The 5,215-nt window shown below is 42.0% G+C and overlaps 1 long non-coding RNA gene across 1 annotated transcript in view; it reads right to left on the reverse strand.

Moving 5' to 3' along the window:
• Positions 1 to 1,134: 1,134 nt before the first annotated feature.
• LOC107181627 overlaps positions 1,135 to 5,215 on the reverse strand; it is a 9,277-nt gene continuing 5,196 nt past the window's right edge. The window contains exon 3 of the long non-coding RNA XR_001512294.1: positions 1,135 to 1,146. This is a non-coding gene — a long non-coding RNA (uncharacterized LOC107181627). The remainder of the gene's footprint in view (positions 1,147 to 5,215) is intronic.

The raw sequence follows: 5,215 nt of genomic DNA on the forward strand, positions 1-5,215 counted from the left end.
CAACCAAATCATAAGAAATTCAAAGGAAAGGAAAGAGAAACACATGAAATGATGCCATCATAGAGTTGTAGTCAGCAAAATCCAGACTGTGGGAAACTCCCGGCTAAATACTCTTCCGTATTCAACAAATTAATTTCAATGAAAAAACTTTAATAGGGCAGGGTTGTAGGGGTGGGGGACATAGGGGTAAAGAGACGTATCAGTCAATTGCCATGTGGAGTTGATATTGATCCTAATTCAAATAAACCTTCAAAAAGTTATAACTTTGAGTGTTTTTAAATAAATTTTTATTAATTTCAAAGAGGAAGGAAGAGGTAGAGAGAGATAGAAACTTCAATGATGAGAATCATTCATCAGCTGCCTCCCGCAAGCCCCACACTGGGGATCTAGCCTGGGCATATGCCCCGACAGGAAATTGAACCTCCTGATTCATAGGTCGATGCTCAACCACTGAGCCACACTGGCCAGGCTAACTTGAGTTCTTATCTGTTAGAGATATATACTAAAATAGTTATAAATAAAACTCTATGCCAGTGGTTCTCAACCTTCCTAATGCCGCGACCCTTTAATACAGTCCCTCATGTTGTGGTGACCCCCAACTACAAAATTATTTTCGTTGCTACTTCATACCTGTAATGTTGCTACTGTTATGAATCGTAATGTAAATATCTGATATGCTATATGTGTTTTCCGATGGTCGCGACCCACAGGTTGAGAACTGCTGCTCTATGCTGTCTTGGATATGCTTCAAAATAATGCAGGAGTGGGATGTGGGTGGGTATAGATGAAATGGGATGGTCAGTGTGTGATGAACACATAAAGGTTCTTTATGCTATTTGGTTTACTTTAGTGTGTATTTGAGGTTTTCCATAATAGAAAGGTTAAAAAAAGAATGTGAAGGTGACAGAGTAGGCATTTAGACAGGCCTGAGCAGAACAGCAACAATAGGACAGGCACGGAATGTCACCAGGGCGGAATGTCAGGGCGGAGTGTTCCGGGTGCCTAGCAACAAGCAAAACTAGAGAAAACAACTGCTATAGGCAAGGCCCTCACCCCCAGGGTCACCCTTCCTCCCCTACCATGTCACTAGCCATGCAGTTTAGACCCCCATAGAGGAGAATGGCCTCATAGGACTCCCCTACAAGCCTTTGCACAACCACTCCCTTAATTAAACATTAAGTCCCCAGGACAATGACCAGCATCAGATAATCTTAGGAACAAGGCCTGTTGACCACAGAGACAGGGTTTTGGTCAAACTGGAAACAGCATCTAGACCTCAGTTGTGTTTCAGCTCTAGGCTCAGAAAAGCCCAGATGAAGAGATGCCATAGCTGACATCAGGATCAGATGCAATGACTAATGACCTTCGCACCAACCAATCAGTAGAGACCAGGACCCTGAAGGGACACGCCTGGAAAGCTAATGACTATTCCATTGAGATCCTCTCCTGAGACTGCCCCTAAGATCCCTGCCTTTGGAAAATACATAAAAACCCTTAAGACAAAGAATCCAGTGCATACTCTCTCTAGAGCAGCGGTTCTCAACCTGTGGGTCGAGACCCCTTTGGGGGTCGAACGACCCTTTCCCAGGGGTCGCCTAAGACCATCGGAAAACACATATATAATTACATATTGTTTTTGTGAGTAATCACTATGCTTTAATTGTGTTCAATTTGTAACAATGAAATTGGGGGTCACCACAACATGAGGAACTGTATTAAAGGGTCGCGGCGTTAGGAAGGTTGAGAACCACTGCTCTAGAGCATGCTGTGCCACTCCCCCCACTTCTTCCCTTAGGCCGCTATCTTTGCTTTATTTTTCCTAAGCTCCAAGGACCCTTCCTTTGCCTCTGTAACTTGTGTCTTGAGTCCATGCAACCTAGCTGGCCCACTTTTTCTACCTCTGTGACTTTCTAAATACACTTCATGTGCCAGAGTTCTTGGCTGTGAATTCTTTCTTAGCTGAACTCAAGAACTGAGGTCTAACCCTGTGGTTAACAAAGTAGCAACAATAAAATTTTAGCAATTATTCCCTCTATGCCCAGCCTCACATCTCCAGCATAGCTCATTAATATAAAAAGACCCAAAGACTAGCAGGGCAGTCAACACTCAGTTTTCAAATTCTTCCTTAATGTAACTGAATAGAACTTTCCAGGCACATTTATAATAATATCCTATTAATTCTTATGGAAATTAGATAGTCTAGATTTAATTCATCATTCAGACAACCAAAAATGACCCTTTTAAGGTAAATGCTAATTGTTTTTATTAAGCTTTTTGTAAATGTTTTATATTGTTTCCTGTTACAGGAAATTAATTTTTACAATTTTTTTTTTGGCAATTTTATTACTTCAAGTCATTGTTGAGAAACCTCAGGCATTGTGCAGTCTGTAATCCAGCCTGGGGGGCAATTTATCATTTTGAATATATTTTTATTGATTTCAGAGAGGAAGGGAGAGGGAGAGAGAGATAGAAACATCAATGATGAGAGCATCATTGATCGGCTGCCTCCTGCATGCCCCCTACTGGGGGTCAAGCCCACAACTGGGGCATGTGCCCTTGATCAGAATTGAACCCGGGATCCTTCAGTCCACAGGCCGATGCTCTATCCACTGAGCCAAACTGGCTAGGGCAAGCCTTGGGGTGGGGGTGGAGGTGGGGGACAATTTAATTGTCTGGTGTTATTAGTGTAATTCAAAGCTCTGAGACTTTTATTCTTTTGTTCTATCTAGTGATCTTCCTATTTCCTCCTTCTTTTTGCCATTCCCATATAGGCTTGGCCCCCCTTCCCCCAACCTGTTCCATGTACATCATTGTAATTTGCTCACTGCTATCCTTTTACAACCTTCATCACAGTCTAACAGGGTGCCCCAACACAGTAAGCACTCAACAACCATTTAGTGAATTGGGTTAAACCAGGGAAAAATGGAAGGTAGCCAGAGGAAATAAAATAATTAAGCTTATTAAATCATTAACCTTAATTTTAGACACATCACTTAAGCTGCTGAGTGTAGTTTGGTAATTCATGCCTGAGTTCCAAAAGGTTGAGGCTGCCAGGAGTCTGGCTGCTGAATTAAATGGGGGTTATGGCTTTATTAAATACTAACAGGTATATTTGCAGGCACACATAATTGCTGCTAATTATACCACAGGAAGAACAAAAGTAGCAAACTGATAAAGGAGTTCTGTTACTACTTCTATTATGAAGAATAGCCCTTGATTAGCTTAAGTACAACCCCTACCTTCGTTGTAGATATCAGTGTATAAAAGTATTAGCTGTGAAATTCCAAGGTACTTGTTGAAAGCAAAACACTTTAAAAAAATCTTCATCGAAGGATATGTTCACTGATTTTTTTTAAGAGAGAGAGAGAGGAGAGATAAACATTGATCAGTTGCCACCGAACACACACTAACTGGGGATTGAACCCCAAACCTAGGTATGTGCCCTGATGGGGAATCGAACCCCCAACCTTTTGATGTATGGGATGACACTTTGACTAACTGAGCTACCCAGCCAGGGCTAAAACACATTTTTATAAAAGCAGATAAAATATATTTTAAAATTTTTTTATTGATTTTTAGAGAGAGAGAGGAAGGAAGAGGGATAGAGAGATAGAAATGTCATTGATCAGCTGCCTCCCATACTCTCCACCCCCACCAGGGATCTAGCCCACAACCTGGGCATGTGCCTTGACTGAGAATCAAACTGGGGACCTCTTGGTTCATGCTCAACCACTGAGCACACTGGCTGGCCAGGTGAAATATTTTTACTAAAGTAAAGAATTAAATAAATTACGTGGAAGGAAAAAAATCCATAATCTTCATTTAAATGGTCTTTCCAACTAAAACATTTGCTCTTTACCTTACCTATGAGACACATCCTAAGTGTGTCTTTGGTCGGCAATCAATTATTTCTCATTAACTATAGTTTTGCTCAGGCATAAAAGCTTAGAGTCTTCCTAGATTCCTCCAGAATGGTATTCAATCTCATCCATCTCATCATGTGGCATTCCATCCATTCATAAATCCTATTGGTTACCTTTGCATTACCTTCAGAATCCATCTGGAATCCAGCCATCTCAGCATATCCACTGCTGCATCCAATCCAAATCACTATGCTCCCTCTCCTTAGCCTTGTGTTAGCTCTTATCTGGTCTCCTACTTCCACCACTGTCTGTTCACTATTTTTTAGCGGGGCCAGTTGTAAGAAGACAGTCTTATCATGTCTCTTCCGTGCTCAGTACCCTCCAGTGGCTCCTATGACACACCTGTCCTCATCATGGTCTAGTTGTCTACCCAACCTGCCCCCTGCCGGCCTCTTGGAACTCCTTCCCTCCCTCTCCCCCTCAGCTACTTTGCTCAAATTATGTTTTCTTTTCTTTAAACACACTATAAATATTTGCTGAATAAATGAAGTACAATAGTTTCTGTATGTATGAATGAATGAGATCTATAATAATTATAACCAATAACTATTAGTATAAACTATTATGCTAGCCCAGCTCAGGGAGATGCTATTTTATCCAATTGTTTGAAAGCCTTTACCTGGGAAGGCTTATTAAAACTCAGATGGTTGGTCCTATTGCTAAAGGTTCTGGTTCAGCTTTAGGTTCTGGAACGGGCCTAAATATTTGCATTTTGGGCCTAAATATTCCAGCCGGGAAGGCCAATGGACCATTTCGAGCAGAAATCTGGCTAATTTTGTCCTGCTCTTCCTAACTGTTCTTTGGATGAAAAAGATTAAGTGCGGAAGTATATGGGGTTAAAAATCCTGAACTTCATTTTTGGACACTTAGCCACAGGGTGGCCCCGTAGCTCCAGAAATGACTCCATTGGTCCCCAATAAAAACAGCTGTTGCTTGGAGAAGTTCCAAACTTCTGTTTTTAAAAGTGAATTTAGCTGCAGGACCAGTAGTTTGTTGTTCACAAAAGGCTGTCATGGGACATGTGGGTGGCTTTGTCAGCAATGTAAGATTCTGTGTTCTATTAGAAGTCACTGCAGTCCCTCCGAGGGAAATGACACAGGGGAAAGGAGATTTGAAAGTTGAAAGATGAAGGGAGATTTCCTTGTGGCCCAGAAGGAAGAAAGTGTACCCAGGACAAATGTCCATCATGCCATCCTGCACACAACAGACACCCCTCACGCCCCCTCACACCCCCTCACACCCCTCACACCCCTTCACACCCCTTCACATCCCTTCACACCCCTCACACCCCT

Source organism: Myotis davidii, unplaced genomic scaffold (assembly GCF_000327345.1).
Source record: "Myotis davidii unplaced genomic scaffold, ASM32734v1 scaffold6, whole genome shotgun sequence".
NCBI classification, from domain to species: domain Eukaryota; kingdom Metazoa; phylum Chordata; class Mammalia; order Chiroptera; family Vespertilionidae; genus Myotis; species Myotis davidii.